At 37.9% G+C, this 22,500-nt stretch overlaps 1 long non-coding RNA gene across 2 annotated transcripts in view; it reads left to right on the forward strand.

Annotated features, from left to right (window-relative positions):
- The window catches only part of LOC122456251, a 32,472-nt gene that overhangs the window by 5,955 nt on the left and 4,017 nt on the right, over positions 1 to 22,500 (forward strand). Inside the window, exons 2-3 of one of the 2 annotated variants that reach the window (XR_006275028.1) lie at positions 3,537 to 3,542; positions 9,945 to 10,018. This is a non-coding gene — a long non-coding RNA (uncharacterized LOC122456251). The remainder of the gene's footprint in view (positions 1 to 3,536; positions 3,543 to 9,944; positions 10,019 to 22,500) is intronic. The other variant, XR_006275029.1, reaches the window with a different exon arrangement.

The raw sequence follows: 22,500 nt of genomic DNA on the forward strand, positions 1-22,500 counted from the left end.
TAAGAGCTAAGCTCCCAATTAAAAGCCAATTATTAGGATTTGCAGTTAATCCAGAAGTGAAGCGGAACACTGGCAGAATTTGTCTTAGAGTTAGGACTTATACTGATAGCACAGAACCAATTTCTCTCTTCCCCAATATACATGTTGAAAATAACATGTAATTTCCATTTATAATTAGATGGAGATTATTGTCACATCTGTACTAACAATTGTTTCCATTTATGTAAAATACAGAAGCTCTGTGTATTCAGTAAGTGAAGTGGAGAGCTCATGTGCTACTGAAAAGTTAAAGTGCGTAAAGGGCCTATATTTCTTAAATTGTTTATTTCACACACAGTATATGTTTGATCTAATCTATCAGCCACTGACAGATCTACTAGTGATTTCTACATTATAATTTCAAAACTATAGATGCATAGAACAATTTAATTTCCTGCTACTTAATTTCTGGCATTCTGAGAAAGAAAAATAGAAATACAGAAAACTAAGAAATGGTGATGAACTTCTCTGAAAAGCATAATAGACCGTATTTATGAAAATTTTAGTGTCCCATAAATATTACTTCACTTGGGTCTGAGTCCAACAGTTGAATATAAACTTCGAATGCCTGTTCTTTCCAGTTCTTTAAATTATATTTTACAACCTGTATTAAACTAAGATCATGATGGAGATCCTGCATTTAAAATTCCAGAAACTAGTAAATACTTAATTGCCCTGATTTTATGATAAACCAGTTGTTTTCCAATTACATATGTCTAAGGAATCTATATTGGCTTTGTGAAACTGGAAACTTTTCAGATATGTAAATTAATCTTTCATTACTATGCAGTATTCTTTAAATTAAATTACATACAGCTATCAGATTCTAGCAGTTCTTTTGCTGCAGTGAGATAACTTCTGGAGGCAAGACACCTGGCTGGGCTAGAGTGGTGATTAATTTTATGTGTTTAGGGTGCAATCATCACTCAGGAAAAGGCTTAAGGTTTGGATGATGGATGATGGGTAAAGTGCAGGCTGATAGGACATGGCCCATGAATCTGTTCTACATCATCAGTTCCTTTGATCACTGGCAGAAGTTCAGAGATACTTCTTTGAATCTGTCTGAAATAAACAAAGCTACCATATACCTTTCTGCAATATCACTTTTAAATATAGATCCACTTGGGGGAACTTTTGTTGCAACAATGCCAAAGTAAAATCAAAAGGAAATATTTCTACCTGAAGTTACATGCACATTTACAAACAAAGTAGGTGTGTGTGTGTGTGTGTGTGTGTGTGTTTGCATACACGTGTATATATCCTCGTTCTTTTTATAGATATTAATGACAGCTAATGGGAGAAAACTGATTTTTTTTTCCTGCATGAAAACTGATATCTATGTTGACAGCAGGGATGGGATTCAACATAGCTGCTGAGAAATGGTGAAGCTTACACAGCTGTCGAGAAAAAAAACTCTTAAGTTTTATAGCAATGCTATACATTATTTCTTTTCCCTTCAGTAATGCTCATGGCTAGTAAGAGTTGGGAATCTTCTTCTTATTGAGGAGAGTGTGAAATAAGTAGCCAAATTATGTTTCATAAATAATTCAGAGGGGGAAGAGATGGCGGTGCTAACCTGGAAAAAAGAATACTCTTTTGTACCTCAATTAGCAAAGGACAATTTGATAATTGAAAGCAAATGTTTCCTCTTTTATCTTATGATTTGCACTGTTCTTTGCCCAATGCTGTCCCCTGCAGGGTATAAGAAATCAGATCTCAAGAATCAGAAGTACTCAGAGGTAGTACAAAAAATTCTAGGAATAAAACAAAAAGGGAAATGGACACAGCAAATAGCTAGAATTAACGTTAGGTTCTTTATCAGATTTCATTATCAGGTTGGCATGGAACTGCTATTTCATATCAAATTACATCCTCGGATGTATGTGACTGGGTGTTAAAATATGCATCCTTTGAAAAATCTCTTGTATCTTATTTATTCAATACACTGAGTGTTCTGTGGAGATGTTATGAATTGCTAGTGCTCATATATTTCTACCGGGAGCAACACCAAATTAGCCAATTCTTTTGGGTCTCTCACAAACAATACCTGAAAATGGAAATCAAACTGAATACATGACTCCTGAAAACATTTATATCTCAATCCACTTCTTTATGGCTTTGAAACATGGAATATCAGAGGCATGTGAAAATGCTCTCCACTTAAATGGAACTGGTAAAACAACAACTGAAGGACATTTGATCCCACATAAACTGAATGCGGCTTCTTTTAGACGTGATATAGAATGAAGGAAAGCAAAAGGAACACTAAAAAGGAAAAAGGTGGGAGAATTGACTGGACTTGACTAATAGGATCAGCACTGCACGAAACAAAGTAAAACATAAAAAGCTGGGGTTGCATTTGCAGCAACATTGGCTACAAAAAGAGTCATGCAGCTGTTGTTATTACTCTCCCCTTCCTCAATGGAGAGTCATCACTTTATCTCACTAGGCACAAATACTAAAATGCTCATTAACTCTCTTGCAACACCTCAGTTTGTTTTTACTGAGTTGTATTTCATCCATAGCCATTGCACTAGAGGGCACAAGATAATTTTTTTTCTACACAAAGGGATTCTCAAGAGTGATGTGAATGTTCCTTTGCTCCACAGAGCCCAAGTGCATTGTATCATCTTCATAGCTTACTCACAATCCTGGGCCCCAGGATGAGGAGTTGTTTAGTGTCTCCAAACCAAAGACTGCCATGTAGCAGATCAAATTGTTGCTGCTGTGTCACTGGGCTGGCTCAGTATTTGCTAGTTTGATTTAAAGCACAGTTCTACTGTGAAAAGTTATTGGAAAAATGGTATTGTCTTCCTCAGTAGAGCTGCTTCCTATGTGTATGAAGAATTACATTTGCTAACTCGGACCACAAGCATACATATTTGCTGCTTTCCACTCTTACTAGCCCTGCGGAGCAAACACAGCTAAGAGAGAATGAGTTGGATTCCATTTAATCATGTGTATTGTAATATTGTTTTTTAAATTCCCGTTTGTTATCCCTTTGCAAGCCCACTGAGGACAATGGTGTCGCAAAGCTGTCACTGAGGGCATAATTTCAGCTGCAGAGCCTTTATTGCTGGTGATGACTGGTGAAAAGGAAGGAGGCCAGCTTGACTCTCAAATCCCAGCTTCCATTTGTAGCCCTAATAGTAAAAAAAAAAAAAAAAATCTGTAATTTAAGCAAATTTGAATTAGTAATTGGTACAGAGTAAGCCAATGCTATTTCTTCCATGATTAAATTTTACCCGGTAATGCTTACAGAGGTTCAGAATGTGCTGGAAGAATTTTGTGACCTTTAAACCTGGTGAAGCTGTCTAATTCCTGATTGGTAAAGCAGAAGTAGTTTGTCCTTTGCTGACTGATATTGTCAGTACCTTTTTTGGAAGAAGGAAGGGTACCAATTGCTTTATAATGACCTGGTGTCCATACTGCTAATAAATCTATCAACTGCTTTAGATGCTGTAAATTATGAGGTAGTGCTGATATATCTATGAGAGGATGGGGTTGGTCTTTGGTGGCTTCATTCTTTTCTGACAGTCAGTTGGGCTGAGAGTCTATCCAATTAAGAATGAAATGGTTATGGTGGATTGGAGAGGACAAGCAGAGGAATTGGAGTGAATTTATTACTTCCTCAATTGAGGATGTTCAACCAGCATTTCACAACCTGACAGTCTGGTTACATTCTCAGTGGCTCCCAGACAGTCACCTCACAGCAGTGACCCCAAGATTGCTTTTTATCATCTTGGGCTTGTCTCTTTTTCTATTCACACCTTGCTACAATGAACCATGCCTTAAATCCAGGAGGAACTGAAGTGAATGTAAAATATGGGAGCTTGCTTGAATTAAAGAATATCTTGCCATGAGTACATGACAGTTGGGTTCTGTGATCGAGCTGGTTGCCAGCTGGCTTCTAGGTGGAATTGAAGGTGTTGGCTTTGACCTCTAAATTCCATAGAACTATCCTACCCAAGAGACAGCTGCTCTCAACAAACCATATCGCTGCAGTAGAGATCAGCAGACATACCTCAGCTGAAGCCCCCACCATAGAGAGGGAGGTTCTGACAGGGCTCTTCATCTTCAGAATTCATTTTCCCTCCCCACCCCCCGCCAACCCGCATCCAGAACAGTTGGCTTCAGGACATGCTGTGAGACCATCTTTTACCACAAATATTTTTGGAAAGATGAGTGGGCTAGTGCTGGCTTTCCTTTTGTGCAAGAAAACCTTAACTGATAATAGAGGGCAGCTAGAGGCTGGGGCAGGTACCTTTTTATGTATATTATTTAATTCTAAAATAAACCAGCATGACACCCCACAATTCCATTTGACTTTTGAGTAGAATATTACTTCTAAGAAAAACTTCAGTGCCAAGCAACCAATATTTGGAAACACAGGAACTGACATCCTGGGTTAGACCAGTATCCTGTCACTAACCGTGGCCAGTACAAAATGCTTCAAAGAAAGGTACAAGAAGCCCTGCTGTGGACAGTTATGGATGACCTACAACCAGGGAAAGTTTCCACTTAACTCCCAATAGTTACAGGTTGGCTAAAGCCCTGAAGCATGATGATTAATATCCTTTGTTTAACAGCAACATGTGGTGGTTGGTCCATATATTTTACCTGTAATATATTATCAGCCAATTTTTATCTTTTTTTTTGTTGTTAACAAAGTACTTGTTGACTTCTGTCCTTGAACTATTGTTCTGTTAGTTGCAACCTTCTCTGCAAATTGAGAATAAATGATAAAACTTTGAGTCCTGTTTAAATGAGAAATTTGTCTTGTAAATACCCATTTAGGTTGTATAGCCTGCTGTGTAAACAAATATTTTATTGATATGTGGGTGGATGGAAGGGATTTGCACATAGTTGATTAATGTTTTAAGTTATTTCTCTAAAAACAAGTCTGCATTTCTGGGGTCCAGTTTATCATGTTGTTGATGGAGGAATAGTATACTTTATCAGAAAGTAAAATGACCTAATAATAGTCATTTTCATGACAAAGAAGGCAGCTGCCAGCAAGGAGTCAGGTCAGTGCCTCCCTCCCAGGCATCTGCCATTTTGTATCCCTGTGTGTCACAGTGCTGGACCGTCAAATCATTACATTTTGAAACCCACCAATCCCTGCTGGCTCTGTGGCATATGAACACACCTGCCTATATGGTGTCTTGAGTGAAAATGCCCTGATGCACCACTGCCTCTGGACTCACAGGTGTCATCCCCAAGGAGTCGCGAGGAAAAGAATCTCAAGTTGTCTTTGTCAGTACTACTCTCCCATTCATGTCATTCTGCTGGGCTGAGCAGACATAGCCGCTGAGAATGCCAGGAACTTCCAATATAAGTAAATATGATAAATGTGTATATGTTACAGACACATACACACTCTTCAGAAGCTATCTGGTAACTTTCTTTAAGGTATCTCTACCGCTAAGGGTACTATTAGTTGATATTTATAGGAGTACCCAGAAACTCAGTTCTGTTGCTCAGTTATGTTAGGCACTCTACAAACATAGACACAGACACATTCACAGTTCAGAGGAGCTTACAGTCTCCTGCAAACACGTACACATGTTCTTAACTTTAAACTTGAGGTCAATGGGACTACTTGGATTTTTAAAAGTAAGCCTGTGTAATCTTTTACAGGATCTGGGCCTAAGACTTCATGGTAGTATACTATTCAAAAGATCCATTACATAAAAATAATTCCTTATTCCCTTCTTGAACATTTTTGTAATAAGTGCAGCCTATGTTGCCACCAAGACTTAACGTTTTTTTCTTTAAACAGCATATTATCTAAGAAGAGAAAACTGATTTAAATCACATATTCCATCTAATGATTGCAAACATATTCAGTTAAACCAATATAAAATTAATTCTCTTTTTGCCATTGGGGGTCATTCTTAGTGCATTTGTTTGGATGGCAGTTAGAAAAAAATGCCATTAGCCTAAGGGTAAACTTTTTTCTTTTAAAATATAGAAATATTCCTGAAAGTACAACAGATGAATAGACATTCTTTACATTAGAGGCATCTGTTTAGGAAGAAGTTGGTTCAGTTTTCAAATATGAAAATGTAATTTTAGCATTCAGGATAGTGGTAATTTAAAATAAAACAAGAACAATAGTCATTAAATGGCTGTGTTTCTGGACTTAGATTGATGCTTAACACATTGATCTTCTTTACCAGAAGCTTTCCATATTCCATCTGTTAGAATCTTTGACCTTTTCTTAACACCATTAAAAGATAAAATGTTAATCTACTGAAAAAAGATGCATGACCTTTTAAAAGTGAACTGTACCACTTTAGAGTCTGCCATCATTAAAGAACTTTATGCTTAGGAGCCATGCATTATGTGTATCATAGCAATTTAATTGTTTAGAATAGTGTAATGGTTCAACCAAGAAGATATATACCACGCGTACCATAAATTAGAACTAGAACGATGTGAACTTTTGAAAAAAACTGATCAAGTTAATATGTCAATCCAGGGCTCACTTTCAGTTCTAATCAACTACAACCTCTGATTTTTTTGTTCTTATTATGCTAAGATGTATGTCTGGGAGTCATCATTTAAAATAATAATTAAAAAAAGACAGCACCTCGTAACAAATAAAACTACACCATGGATGTTTGGCACTTTTTACCTTTTTTTTTTCTTCCCCCACAAATTGTGTGTTTTTATTTATTGAAGTTCAGGCCAAAAGTGTGAAACTCGTATTTCGAATTGGAGCAAAACTTTTCAATGATCACAGAATTATTGACAATGCCGTTTGCTTGTTTATGTGAAAACTGATCCATTATGAAGCAGACAATTTTAATGACAGTGGCCCCAACCCAGGAAAGCACTGAAGCATGTGCTTACATGAAGCTGTATTCAACAAAGCATTTAAGAACATGCTTAACTTCTAGCACGTGGTTAATTCCCTCTGGCTTCCAGGAAAGCCCATGCTTTCCTGATTGAAGGGTTTCCCTGAATACAGCCAGAGACAACAAACTGAATGATTATTATGTAATTTAACTTTACCCTATGCCATGATTTGCACTATAGAAATAAGAGAGAGATGCAATTCTTGCTAAAGAATCTGTAAGTACAGCTATCTGATTAATGCTATGGCTACCTAAGAAGTGCATAGCAAATGACTCCAAAAAGTCCATATGGGCTCCTCTTTAGAATAAGATGTTCTAGTCTTTGACGTACAGTGCTAGAGCCCAAAAATCCCACCTGTGCTACAGAAGAGTGTGTCTTTTTAAATGAGCTCAGTAGTATTCAGTGAATTTTCCCTGCAGAGTAAGTGATCCTTGGATAAAGCATTAAGGCTCTAGGACTATAGAAGTTCTACTCATATGTGTATTAATTATTTATTGTTGCTGTCATTATTTATTTATATTGCAATAGCACCAAAGGGTCCTAATCATGGCCCAGGACCTTGATTGTGCCAGACACTGTACAGATCTAGAACAAAAAGATAGTCCCCACCCCAAACAATCGAACAGCAAATACATACAATGAACAGATGTAGGGAGTAGAAGGAAACAATGAGACAGTACTGGTCAGCCTGATCAGTAGTGGTCACACCACAACAAATCTCTAGCCCTTGCTGAGCTTTTTATAGGCATCACAGCAGAGGGGAATGTTAAGGAGGAGAGTGGAAGGACAATGAGGTGAGATTGTGGATGTTTGTTTTGCCAACTCTTGCAATCTTAGTTTGAGTTTTGCTATATTTGTGCTTCCTTAAAGCCCTAGCTGCTGGAATCCTATTACATGGGATTCTTAGCAGTCATTTAAAAAAAGACAAAATTTCTAGCCCTCCTGGTTGCAGAGACAATCACAAACCCGAATAATGGCTCCAAAGCCACAAAAGAAATAAAAAGACTCCAAATGTTATTTTTTTAAATCTCAATTTTTTCCATCAATCTCACTATTTTTGACTGCTGATATTCACTGGGAGCTCCTCCCATCCAGAAAGGGAGCATAGAAGAAACTATGAAGTAGAATTTTGGAAAATTTAACAAATAGGCTGACATTTGCCTATGTAAATACTTCTAACTCCTAATTAAAACTCTCGATATAGTTTTCTGCTCCTGCAGAGTTTGTTTATGTGAGTTTTATATTTTCTCTCTGTTAAATAAATTTTCTTTAACCCAAGCATTTCATATCCAAAGTGAATAATACCACCTTTTTCATTCTGAATTTTTATTACACTCTTTCACTATATTAACCTGTTCCCTAACCCTCATCCCAGTTTATCACTGCAAATTTCCTCACTTCCATATTCTTCCCCCTAGGTCATTGATATTGAAAGCAAGCAATTTATGTTTCTTTGTGTTCAGTGATGTGGCACTTCACTGGGCACATAGTATACTAGCTAGCAAGATGACAGTCAGTGTTGCTCTGAAAAGCATATATTTCCAATGCATACCATGTGAAAGCCTGTAGTGGAGTGGCGTGGACACAGCCAACGGGGGAGTCACTGGCAGCAAAGCACAGTTGTGTGCCCAATGCTGTGGAGGAAGAGTGTAGTGGTCTGCATGTTTGTGTTCAAGAATATACAGGATTTGGACCTATTTTTCCTATGGTCCATCGATCTGTAGGTAACTTAGCAGGCCGCTTGCCCTGCCAGTTGCACATTGCTGGTGGCCTGCCTTTCAGAGATTTAATTCCACCTCTGAAGGCAGTAGTAGGTCAAGAAAACATGAGCTATTTCAAGGTAAGTCCACCCTTCCGTGCATTTTTATGTGGGAAGGGAGGATACGATCCACAGTAATTACTTTTGTGTCTACTAAGTATGACTACAAAATAATCTACCAAAGCTATTATTACTACCTAATTGGTGTTTCCAAATAAAACCTACATAGTTACCATACTGCTTGCTGTTACTTCACAATGTAGTAGTCGTCCTTAAACCTTTTGTGAATACTCATCACTTGTTACTAAACAAAGCCTAAATGCTACAGGCCTTGCCAACCAAACTATTCCTCTTTTTCACTGTGAAACTGGATGTGAAAGAAAGAGTTTCAAACTGTGCTGCTCTTAGAAACATTAAGGCAGCATATAAATAGAATAGGAAACCTGTCAAGAAAGTTCTGGTCTTGCATTTACGTGTTGTGACAAAGCTCTGTCCTTGCCTCCGTGGGTCCCGCGTTTCCTGGCGGATTTCGCTAGCCTCAGAGGCTCACTGTGACCCCCATGTAACCCTTCTTTCTCTAGAGACAATGGTCACAGTCTACTGAGCCAATTTCATCATAAGCCAGCGAGGGAGGTGTGGAGAAGTTATCCTTCCTTGCACAGTCTCCATTGTCTCCCAGTCTTGGTGATTAATCAGGGGCAAAGGTGGGGGGAAGCCTGGGCCCACCCTCTACTCTGGGCTCCAGCCCAGGGACCCTAATAGTATCAGCTATGGTAGCTGACCTTTTAGAAACATGACATGTACAATTCCCTGGGCTACTTCCCCCACAGCAGCCCTCACTTCCTCAAGCTCCACTTCACCCTTACCACAGGGCCTCCTTCCTTGTGCCTGATATGGTGTGTACTACTCAGCCTCTCCAACCGCACAACTTCTTCCCACAGCTCCTGACATGCACCCCCACCTGACTGACCGGGAGGCTTTTAACTAGTTTCAGCCAGTCCCTGATTGGCTTCAGGTGTCCCAATCAACATAGCATTCTCCCTGCCTTCTGGAAAGTTCTTAATTGGCCCCAGGTATCTTAATTGACCTGGAGCAGCTGCCATTTCACTTAACCTGGTACCAGGGATTTGTTTAGCCTGGAGCTAATATATCTATCTCCCACTACTTTTCTATAGCCATCTGGCCTTGCCCCGCCACAGTGTTCATTACCGTTTTGGACAAAGGGAGTCTGCAATTAATATTTTCCATTTCAAAACGCAACTTTCTTTTTCCTTCATAATAGGTTTATACTATTTTCCATGGAGCAGATGTCCAGGAACCAGGAACTCCTCATCCGCTTGCTGATCAATGCATACAGTAAGTGACGTGTAACCCAGATTAATTCTCTTGTGTCTTGGTGAAATAATTTCTTCCCTGATCAAACAAATCTGCTGTTTACCATAATCTCAATTTAACACCTTCTCCAAGTGCTCAGCATTGTTGTCTGAGTCTGAATAGGTTTTGCAAAGCAGAAATAAACGCCAGGAAAAACCAAACAAGTCTTTTCTCCTTTTCTTGAAAGTTGGAACAGGCTTTGGGTTTTTATCACAGTGACAGGTTACATGGTAAACAAAGTTCAAGATCTTTGGTTTGGCCATTAACGACAAGAATCGGTTGGACCAAAACAAAGCTGAAGGGAGCAACACTTGAATGAAGACCAAGTTACACATTAAGGCAGTTATTCTAAAGGAAGTCTCATGTCTGTGAAGTAAAAATGCATTTCTTCTGTACAGTAGGCAGTTAGGGCACATTGCTTCTGTCTCACCAAGGAACTTATGAGAATGGAATCTCCAGCTAATGTGCAATATGGAAAAAGGGGCTTTTGGAAAATATTCCGCTTTTTAAAGGCTAATTTATTTGTTATTGTTAGGAACATGGCTGGGAGGGGCTTAGCCTCAGCAAAACTGGTAGCCAGTCCCTCTTTGATCACATTACCAAGAAAGACTGTAAGAGAATAATTTTAATAAAAGACTCTCTTGCTCAAATTGGGTAGGGGGACTTTATCCCTTGGCCAGCAACTAAAGGGGTAGCCAAGTCCTTCATTTGTATCGTGTAGGATTTATCTAGTTCCCTCTTGTTCTTAAGCAAACCAAGTTGCATCCAAATCCAAGCTGAGTCATACAAAAGGTTCTCTAAGAGCCCAAACACCACATTAGCAGCCTCACTCCAAGACAGTCTCTGAAACAACTCCCAACATGCCTGCCTGTGAAGCTCATCAGGGAGCCAGATGCTGATCTTGAGAAGAGTAACTCCTGCAAACTTTGACATATTATTCCTCTAACTTCTAAGGAGAATTGTGGAGGGTTCGAATTTGGACAAATGAGTTGACAGCCTTTTTCATTTAAAATTCTAGAAATACGCATAATATTTAAGTGAAAAAGAAAAGGAGTACTTGTGGCACCTTAGAGACTAACAAATTTATTTGAGCATAAGCTTCGTAACTCACGAAAGCTTATGCTCAAATAAATTTGTTAGTCTCTAAGGTGCTACAAGTACTCCTTTTCTTTTTTGCGAATACAGACTAACACGGCTGCTACTCTGAAACCTGTTAATATTTAAGCGCTAGCTGTAAAGGGTAGAAAAAAATATTTTCAAACAGAATATATTTTTATGTTTTAACATGTATATGCTACATTTTTCTTCATCTGGGATAGATCTTCAGCTTTACAAGAATTACTGTGTATTGTGTGAAGAAATGACAGCACAAAATCTTTGTGTAGCCTTTGTGAAATACTATGATGAGTTTTCATTTTAGGTAAATATCATAACTCTGCTGAATGCTGTATATTTACCTGAAACTGAAAGAGTTAAAGGGATTTAGGAATTATTCCTCCTAATATCAGCTGGAGTTTGCATGACTGAAATTTTAGACCATTTTCTTCTTGTACATAGAAGTATATAATTCCTGCATGGCCTTGAAATCTTTTCTTTTTGACAGCTATACTAGACTGTTTATCCCAGATCACTCAGTTTGGATGTATGAAGAATACTATATGTGGTGGTTTTGTGTCAAGCCCAAAGCAAACAACCATTTTTACTGGATATCTGATCCACTAAAAGATGGACAGTGTTTTGAATTATATATGTACGTTTCGTTAGCTACCTCTCTGTGGTCCTGCAGAGACATATACCATTTCACTACATAACCGTCATACCATTACTCAACCACAACTGCAAACTTTCATATACACTGTACATACATAATCAGAGTGGGCTTGTCTGGGCACAACGTTTGCCTCTAGAAATAGAGCATTTTAAAGCATATTGACACATGCATGAAATGAAAAACACACGTGGTACTAAAGAGTTCAGTTCCCCTATAAGGGGAATCAGTGGGTCTTAATGTTTTGGGGGAAGCTTTAGTAGAATACAGAATTGCTGCCGCCTCACAGTCTTCTAGATATTGTTTAAACCACCCAAGATACTCAATAAACTGGGTATTTCTGCCAAGGGAAAAAAAAAAGCCTAGCTTGTCTGAATACTAATGTGGAGTAATCTGAGATGTATTCATTCTTCCTCTGAGTTTTTGGCTGCCAACAAAACTATTGTATGCAGTGTTTTTGTAGCTGTGTTGGTCTCAGGTTATCTAACAACACTATTGTAACTTCTATTACACTTATTGCTTGTCAGGGTTACTTTAGTGTTGTTGTAATTTGTCTGTATATCACTAGAACCTGGAGGCCCCAGGACACCATTAGATGCTTTACAAATTTTGAGTAAAAATAGATGGTCCCTGACCCGAATAGCTTACAGTCTAAATAGACAAGACAAACACAGGAAGGGAGAAAGGGATATAACATCCAAGCAGAGGAAACAGAATGGTGGTTTGCCAAAATCATGTTAGCTCCACAAACTTTTTTCATGTGTTTAGTTATATGGATTTTTTTTTGTTATTTTAAAAATAATTTTCTGGGTGGAATTTTGTTTGGCTGATGGTACTGTGCTTTACATTGTCTCTACCCCTCCTCATCCCTGTCTGCTGATTTCACTGTTTCCACAGTGCTCCCAGCCCCAATGATCCAAGGACTATTTACCTTTCTAGTGATCCAGGCAGCACAATGCATGTGCACTTGGTATCAGGTGTGTTTTCCCCCCTCTCTCTTACCCATAAGGCTCTGCATCATGGGTGCATGATATAAATACATTGCAATAAGTAAAGTGATATAAATACATTGCAAAAAGTGATATATTGATATAAATACTGATATAAATACATTGCAATAAGTAAAGTGAGCTATTACCAGCTATGTGTAGCATGGAAGGAGAATATGATCTAAAATGATATATGGCCCTTGTAAAGTGGGGAGCAAGGATGGGATGAGTAGGGCAGTTAAATGTATGGGAGCTTATTTATTCAGCTATCCTCCTTTAGTGCAATGAATCTTAAGGACACTGTCAAGGTTTGCAAGCCCATAAATTAATCTACTAATGGTTACAGCCTGATATAGAAAGTCTCCTGGATTTTAATGGGCCAGATTTTCAGACAGGTTAGATATGCAACTGCACCTTGAGTTTGTGTGCTGAGATGGCCAACAAGGGATCCACTTAGTGCTAGTTGTAATACTTGTGATATAAAAACCCTCTCCATTATTAGAGAGTGAAATGAGCAAACCAATTCATTTCACCAAAGGCCAGCAAAACTCTCATCACTGGGCAACTTATAGTGACCTCAATCTATTGCTACAAAAACAGCCATCCTCATTTTCAGCTCCCTTCAAAATACAAGCTAAATCAGTGTTTGCTCAATAAATAAAAGAGAAAATTGTGCGTATTTAAAGATCTTAAAATCAAAGTTATTTAAAAACAGGAAAATTAAATTCTATTACAAATATATTGATGCTGCTGACCCTTTAAGGTTATACTCAGCTCTACCAGCATTCTTGCCAGGCAGCCTGTACAAATATTATTATTACTTAAATAGACTCCAAATCATTACACTGTGTTTTTACTTTGTATTGAAGTTATTTAAATATAGTTTTCTTATGTTGTGATCCTTTGACAAATGCATAAAGAGTTAGCACATTGTTAGCAACAGTGAAAAGGAAATGGATGCCTGGCAGGCGGAAAGGCAAATAATTTTCTCATGCTTGCTGGGCTGTTTCTGTAGTGTAAATCAACTGTTCTTCTCTGAAAGTAAAAACTTATTTCAAGGTGTCAACAAAAGTAAAGTAATTAGGGAAGGAAATGTAATTCCTCTCTGCCTTCCCTCGACTCTCCCCTATCAGCCCCACATGTTCATAAAGTATTTAAAATTATGAACATAAGTAGATTAATTGGAGGAAAAAAGCAAATTAGGGCCCAATCTTGCAAACACTCCTGTAAGTAATCCCACTGACTGCGCTCACATGAGAGCGTATGTTTGTGTATGTAAGTGTTTGCAGGACTAGGGGATAAGGGATCAATCCTGCAAGGTGCTGAGCATTCTAGTCCTGATCTAGCAAAGCATAGGCTTAATTCTAAGCACTTGAGTAGTCCCACTGAAGTCAACTCATGTGACTAAATATCTTGCTGGAGGAGGATCAGTTCACTCAGCACCTTGCAGGATCTAACCCTTAATGTTTAACTTGGAATAGAGTGGAAACATCATGGGGCTGCTTTGAGCAATGAATTTGATTTTTTTTTTTTAAAAATAACAACAGAACTTTGCCAACCTCACTTGTGCTTCTGGTTCAAGTGTGTAATAAAATTAACTACTGTAATATGCTTCTTCCACAATTTAGCTCTCAAATCCTTTGCTGCAAAAGCAGCTGTAAACCTCAAAGGCATATTTTTTTCTTAGTGTTAGCAATTAATATGCCACAAGTCTTTGCATAAATAACTTGTCTATTTTAAAGCAACTCAGATGAGCTATTTCATTTTATATGACTGTTAATTAAGATGTTGATTAGCCCTGCTATTGAAGCATTGAATAAACCCTTTCTAAAAGAAATGGCCACTGTTCCAATTTTATTTTAATTAGTTGGACTTTGAGGTTATTTACTGCACTGTCAGCTATCAAAGCAAAGCTATTTAATTTAATGTTCAGTCCAAGCAGGTAGCATGCAGAGTTTCACATTTGCCTTTAAGCAGCAATATGATTTAAGGTCATTTAAGAGTCATCAGTCTCACAGATGGGAAAATGCAAAGTATCTAAAGGGGAAAATAACAATTGTTGTCTTGTCAAATAAAATCCGAACATTGTATTTTGTGTGAACACCCACCAGCTTCCAGCAATTTTATACAGAGCATATTTCCCTTTGGGCGGAGAGTGTTAGGTCTTCCCTTTCATGCATCCTTCCATTGAGACACACTAACCCCCTCGGGAGGTGAAACCCACCCAGATATTTGTGATTTTAAAACTTCATTTACGTCACTTTCAACAGAGATGGATCATTATTCTGGGATAAAACCACATCCTGCACAATGAAGAAAACAGACAACGTTTGACCTGAAAGGGAAAAAAAGGTAACTTTAAAGTGTTAAAAGAAACAGACAATGTTAAAGCCGCTTCAGGAAACAAATTCTCTCTGTAATGTAATGTAATTATAATCTTTTCTAGCCTAAGTATAGTACCCTAGAGATTACTATAAGTAACTTATAATAGAATTTTTATTAGTGGCAGTAATTTTTTATGATAATTAGTGTAATCTGCAGCCAATAAAATCAGAAGATATATAGTTATATCTTTTGTACACGAAAAATATTTCTTCAGACAGTTGAAACATTAGGTAAGAAAATTGTATTATTTTATGATTATTGTACACTTTCATGTTTTGACTGCTTGGAATTCTTTTTTTTTAATTAGTTCTTTCTACTTAATATTATACTCAATAGCCCAAGTAAAGTAGGCTCTCTCCCACCCAGTTCTGGGTAAGCAATTTACGTTTGTTTCCGTTAATAAACCCTGTTCTGTCTCCTCTTTAACACCACTTTTGGTGAAGTTTAGCATTTTTAAAAATCTTTCTTCTAGATGTGAGGTTAATCTTGCCTAATACTCAGCATTGTACTCATCAGTGAGATTACCTTGACTTATTGATTAACATTACTGCAACAGCTCTTAAAAAAATGAAGAGCGTACTGTAAGACTGTCTTAATTCTGTAAAAGGCCAGATTATAGCATATAGCCACTGGGTCGGTGTTAGAGGTGAGACAATACAGCATCACCCAAGGGACATCCCTAAGGTTCAGTCCCTCTCTAAGCTCCCAAATGTACAATGGGAACACACATGCTACAACGTTCCTTTGGTAGCCCATCCCATAAGTCTGGCCAGCTCTGCAGGCCACTGCAGAACTAGGCTATGGCTGAAACTCTTCACCTTTGGGGTGACTTGCATCCCAAAGAGTGTGAGAAGGTAACAGCATCCCAGAGCAGAGGGACTGCTACCAAGTGTGGCTTTTGTGCAGAGCGCATAAAGGAAGAAAACAGCCCCTTGCATACCCACACAAGGGCCAGCCACAATCCCACCTCTGCTGTTCAGCACCACAGCCTGCAGTCCTCACTTTGCTCACGCAAATCCCCCACTGAAACCATTGAGAGATTTGCTGGTGTAAAGGAAGAGTAGAACGCCAACAGCTGACTCTTGTTGTAGCCACTTTGCAAAACAGGAGTTGAACTGTAAGCTGGACTCATTGGTTATGGCCATTTAGTTCACTAATAATAAAAGAAGAACCAGAATATTATTTTTCCATGCTTGTTTGTATGGAAGGATATTTTCCTTTAAAGGGGAGAAAGAAAGAAGAATGCCCTCAAAGATTAATTGAACCACACAGATTGCAGATGGCTCTGAAGAAGATACTATTCAAATGCTTTGTCTATAGCCTGTTGCTATTCTTTGTTCTTGTCCCAGGAGACAGTAACCCCTAGCACATTCTTTACCTGTATCATCCTTACCAGTCACCATAGTATGGTGATGGCCTGCAGGAAAAAGAAGCAAAGACCCTGGATGGACTGCACTGAAGAATTCTGAGGGCTGATCCATAGCTGTGTGGGAGGCAAAGAAGGGGTTTTCCACCTCCATGGTAGCCTAGAAAACTTCATGTTCAACCAAATTATATTGGTGGTGAATGACCAGGTAAAACCACTTTGTTTCCACTCTGCTGCAGAGTTGAATGTTTAAGACTGGGAGTAATTTTCAACCTGCTTTGGAGAGTAAATTGCTTATATTTGGGAAGGGTCAAATTGGGGGAGGGCATGGTTGGTGCAGTGATACTTTTCCAGGCTCCACCCAGGAACAGTAGATTGTGCAGATATTCCAAATATGATCATCTATGTTTGGGCCTCCCTCAGTAGGGTCTGCTCTGAACTCATTTGACCATGAGGGAAAGTAGCAAAGCTATTTCTGCCTTTCCAGACTTTTTTAAGGCAGCAGGTTGAAGAGGCTGCGGTGTTTTAAATAGAAGGGATTATGGGTTTTTGCTTTGGAGGTTAGGAATAGGCCACTAGCAGACACTGGATTATGTGAACATTTCTATATGTGCCTTCAATACATTGATTGCACATATATCTAGAGATTAGAACAGGTGCATGTGACACGCCTAAATAAATGAAACTCAAATTGATATTCTCAGTCCAGAAGCATTCGTCTGGGGAATTTAGGTGACTGAATTTTTGTAGATGGTGTGCACGTAAAACACATCTTTTAAAATCATAGTCTGTCAATGGACAGAGCAGTATGTTTTGGGAAAATACTAACTATATTAAATTGCATATAAAATACCCCAAACTTTTGTGTCCCTCCCATGGGATGCAAAACAGCCCCCAAATCCAGAGATATATAGAGGCATGTCCCTGGCAATGACTGGTATTAGATTTTGAGGGTTACTTTTTCAGGAATTTTGGCATTTACCATGATACTACATCTGGTAAAAGTTTAACTGAAAAATTACCTATTCCTGAAGTCAAATAAGTATTTTCTGCCAGTTTAAATGTATATCCCATACTGGATGGTTTTCATCTACCCTGGCGCCTGTTAAGTAACAAATCATGTTTCTTGCCTCCTGAGATGAACTTCAAAGTATGTAAGTAAAACATTATATAGAAGCCACATTACAAGTGATGAATAGTATTCTGTTGAGTTTCACAGGAATACAATATTTCTAGATCATAAGAATAGTGATAAAATCCTCAGAAGTGTGAGCTATGAACCCACACAACAAATTCACAGTCATAGATAATATGGAGAAGACAGAATCAGCGGCAAAGCAGAGAAACACAGGGCTCTCTCTGAGACATCTAGACCATGTCCAACTCGCACTGTAGTCGGTGGAAAGATATCCAGTGATTCCAGTGGAAATTGGATTGAATTCTTTGTCACCAGGGAGTGTTGTAGCCTGTGGGAGTGCAAACCAAAGAAATCTGAGGTAGAAAAGGAGACAGCTGTTTGGTAACCTCTTCATCTTCAGACTATAGCAAGCACAAAGGAAGCTTAAAGCTTTCCATCCATGAAACCTAACAGGTAATATCAATTGCTTATCTTTAGCAAATATTAGAATATGATAGACACTGGAGGTCTTTGCAAATTTCATGAGCAATGTATAATTTCCAGGCAGACATTGGGCCAAATTCAACCTAATAAGGACTGAATTTGGTCCATTATTTTTGAAAAATAAATAAATAAATAAATAAATAAATAAAAATATCAGGCGTTCAAAATTTTTCATTTTTTTTGTTTGTTTTTCAATGAAACAAATAAAAAATCCATTTCTGAAAACCAAAACATGTTTAGTTTTGTTTTTCTCCATTTCCCTTCCTTTGTCCCCTTTTTTCCACTTCCAAATTAAAACAAAATGAAAGGAAAGACCAAAAAGCTGAAAATCAAAAATGTTTCCATTGCCAAAAACCAAAAATGTTTGGTTTTCAGTTTTTCATCACAATCAAACAAAAGTTGAAATGAAAACTTCTGTGAAAATTTTCATTTTGGTCAAAAAACTTTTTTGTTTCTTTTAAAAGGAAAGTTTTCGTGAAAACTTTTCAACCAGCTTTTTTAAAAAAATTGAACAATTTTTAATGTAAGAGACATGGATAATCAGACATTTTAGATACAGTATATGATTGCAGTTACAACACAATGAAGAATTTATTATCAGTAGAACAATAGCTAATAAACTAGTAGTAATACATTACAGCCTCTTTTTCTGGGTAGTTTCCAGATTGCTCTGGCAATGGTGGTAACACCCTTTCTACCTCAAGGAAGGAAAGACTATCTAAAGGCCAACATCACAATTGTGTTTGTAAAGAAAAAAAGTCACTCCTCTGGTGGGACATGAAATGATGACCTTCAAAAGTATTCCTGATTGTCCTTTAATTTTTGCTTACCTGTTGCAAAGGCACGACTGTGGTGCAACTGAAGTGCCCAGTTCTTATTGAGAAAGCAAATTCTATACTTCAGTAAAAGAATGTGTGGCGTGTGCTGAAAGAAAAGATAGGAACGTGTGGGTAGGAATGTGATAGAGTGCACATAAAATAAGTGAAGACAAGTGTCCTCATGCTTACTACAGTGGTGATGTGTGTTATCTCAACATGTTATCAGGAGATAAGATGTTTACATTCCCATGAGCCAAAGCAAATTGTCACAATTTAAACTTGCTATTATTTCTTATGGAAATAACAGCATGGGACAAAGCAGGCCAGATTAGTTCTTTGCATCCTTGCAATTGCAAAGATTATAGCTTTTCCCATACTGAAGGTACTGTTGAAGGGTCAAGATGGAATGAAAATATGTCATTCTGTTTCTCATTGGAGTCTTTTATTTCTCTTGCAAGGACAAGATTGACTAAAATGGTTTGTTTTCAACTCCCTCTTTTTCCCTACTTGTTAGCTTTGTTCACCACTAGGCTGCTCAGAATATTTTTGAAGAAAAAAACATTACGCCAAAGCCAAAACATTTTGCTGAAACAGATTTTGAAGACATTTTTGGCAATAAGGTTTTTGAGGTCCAGGGTGGACATGAGAGAGAGAGAGAGGAGTTGAAAACCTGAGGTTTTCAGTCCAAAATCAAATGTTTTGACACAATTCCCTTTCACAAAAAGGTTTTGTTTTCATTCCGATGTGGAGCCAATTTTTTTTTAACCTTGAAAGTTGCCACAAAATGGGATTGTCATTCTCCAGCTGGTTCTATACTTCATCCATTAATTAAAAAGAACAATCCAGAATTATTATATTCCAGAATAGATGATCAGAAAACTTCTGTCTGAAATAGAATTTTGATATCAATATTTAATGATATTGTCTCCTGCCTTGCAATCTGTGAACTTGTGTGAGTGTATATACCATCTGATGCTAAGGTAGAACACACCGCATATGGTAATTAGTTTCATATAATTACTGCAGCAATGTTTCTTGTAGCTACTGTGTGTGCCAGGTTGCCCCAGGTACTTTACATATCCAGCTTTTTGTCAAATTAGTCATTTTTACATTACTATCTGTTTTGACCATTGAAGCATGACACACCTTTTTCTAACCCCACCTCCTTTTCACGTTGTGCTGTGCCTAGTGTTTTTGAGGGAAGTGAATAGGAGACATGAATTTCCACAGTGTGTAAAATAACATGACAAAAGTGTCACAAATTTTTTTTATAGGAAAAAGTCTGTAACCATCCACCATTTTCTTCCCCTTTTTCTAGTTTTGTGAATGGAGGTAGGTAAAAGGTCAAGCATGTTTTAGGTCTCGTGGCCATTCCCCTCTACCTAAATTTTTTTTATGTCCTTTCTTATGTTACATTGTTAATTTCATACTCATGAGCATGAGGAACTAATACTACAGGCTTGAATCTAGCATGCTGTGGGCAGCTACTGTACAAGCTTTTCCACACAGCTTTGCCAATGTTTTAGTCCTAAGCATCAATACCCCTGTTTTTCCAGGCCAGGGCCTTTCTTAAATATGAGAATACTTATTGTGTCCAATTGTCTGGTTGCTTTGTGTTGTGAATAAATGGAGAATGTGATGACACCGCACATTCATTTTCACTTGTGACCAAAATCAGATTTGAACCCTAGTCCCTACATGTGACCTGGACATTTTTTAAAGAATCTGCCTTTGGGCTGAAAATGCAATAAATAGCATGTGGTGGTATATGGCCATTAAAAGAGAAGAAAAGTAACGTGGGAATATTGCCAGAAAGAATGTAGTCAGTTTAATTTTTTAAAGCTGTGATTTTAGATTTAGCTACCTGTTAATCAGCAACATTTTAGCAAGACTTTCCTTGTGCTATCTTTTCGAACATCGGTACTGGTAGTACTGTATCTTTTGAACACACAAATTGAAAATTATTTTCACTTCCTTTGTTAGATTTAGACTAAAGCAATAATTTCCTAGACTAAATGAGTGTGTGTGTGTGTGTGTGTGTGTGTGTGTGTATAACAGCTAAACAATGCTCTCAGTTTCTCACTCAAATAGCTAAAAGGGTATTTAGGTACCAGATATCCATCTGAACATTCAAATGCAGGGTTTGTACAACCAATTTTGAGGCAATCATTGGAAAATAGAGCCCCGGTAAACAGATAAACTCATCTAGAAGAGCAGTATTTGTAGTTCCCCGTACACTCCTGTATTCCTTTTCATATCTCAACATTGCTATTTAAAACAATTATGTTCCAAAAAATCAGCATTTACCCACTGTTCTCTCACTTTGGTGGATGATATACCACAGTTATTTCATATTCTAAGCATAGGAAATAACTGTGATATCTGGGAACTATAGTTTGGTAACTACAGGCTTCTTAGGTTTCAGAGTAGCAGCCGTGTTAGTCTGTATTCGCAAAAAGTAAAGGAGTACTTGTGGCACCTTAGAGACTAAAAAATTTATTTGAGCATAAGCTTTCGTGAGCTCAATCCGATGAAGTGAGCTGTAGCTCACGAAAGCTTATGCTCAAATAAATTTTTTAGTCTCTAAGGTGCCACAAGTACTCCTTTTCTTTTTACAGGCTTCTTAGTGGCAACCATTCTTCATGCAATAGATATCAATCTGAGTTACTCATACAGATTTGATTCCAGTTCAACCAATGGCTCAATGGTAACTCAGAGTGAGAAATCTGCAGAAATTATCAATTGATTTCCAATCCAGCAAACTCTGATATTTTCACCTTATTTACATTTTATACTCTTTAGTCCTCTTCACTGTATTGTTGTGTCTGGAACAAGCCAGCATTTCAGCGCATTCCATGATAACATGTATCATAGAATATCAGGGTTGGAAGGGACCTCAGGAGGTCATCTAGTCCAACCCCCTGCTCAAAGCAGGGCCAATCCCCAGTTTTTGCCCCAGATTCCTAAATGGCCCCTTCAAGGATTGAACTCACAACCCTGCATTTAGCCAGCCAATGCCAGTTAATATAAAAACTGATCAACGAGTGAAATTTGGGGTGGGGTGAATCATCTACAGAGTACTTGAATTAATAGAAAATTCTGTCCCAACCTATCTCTAACTTTGGTTAGCTTAGAGCTGAATGATGCAGTCTGTATTCCAGAAAAGCTCCCATTGGAAGTTAAAGGGAATTTTGCTTGAGTAAGGACTGCAGAATTTAGGCCCTATTTAGTAAAAACATGTTTTCTCTCTCAGCACTGTAAGGAACGTCTGTACTGCGTATTTTGCTACATAAGGAGAGCTGAAGTTAGAATATTTCAGATCAGTCTCTCCCAGGCATGGACACACACAGTTCTTCTGATATTCATATTTTTCATTCTCTTTTTGTTACAAAAAATTAATAACATTTAAAACCTTTCATTCCTTAATGTTGGCAGCAGGAATTTCCCTACATAGCTCCCGGTGGCAGCAGTGGAATATGCCAGGTGCCAAAGGCGTTTTTTGCAGTTCCTTTGACTT

This window comes from Dermochelys coriacea, chromosome 12 (assembly GCF_009764565.3).
Source record: "Dermochelys coriacea isolate rDerCor1 chromosome 12, rDerCor1.pri.v4, whole genome shotgun sequence".
In the NCBI taxonomy this organism is placed as follows: Eukaryota; Metazoa; Chordata; order Testudines; family Dermochelyidae; genus Dermochelys; species Dermochelys coriacea.